The following is a 249-nucleotide window of genomic DNA, read 5'->3' as shown; positions in this document are numbered from 1 at the left end:
CGATGCCTAATTTTTTGTTTCCACTCAAAAAAACAAAAACGAACAGTCATGCTAATGTAATCGACAGCCTCTTCGTGTTCTACGCCGTGGCATACGCAAAGCGACGCGTTCCAGCTGGTTTATTTATGGTGCATCTTTGGATTGCAGAGAAATGGCCAATTGGGGGGGGGCTGTTCTGCTCTGAGCAGATTAAAATATTTTTTACTATTAAATCGGAAACGTCTCAGCGTCTAATATACGTCTCCCAGG

Source organism: Lepisosteus platostomus, chromosome 8, assembly GCF_059453375.1.
Source record: "Lepisosteus platostomus isolate fLepPlt1 chromosome 8, fLepPlt1.hap1, whole genome shotgun sequence".
NCBI classification, from domain to species: Eukaryota; Metazoa; Chordata; class Actinopteri; order Semionotiformes; family Lepisosteidae; genus Lepisosteus; species Lepisosteus platostomus.
The sequence above is the reverse complement of the archived record's forward strand: the minus strand, read 5'-3'. Positions refer to the sequence as shown.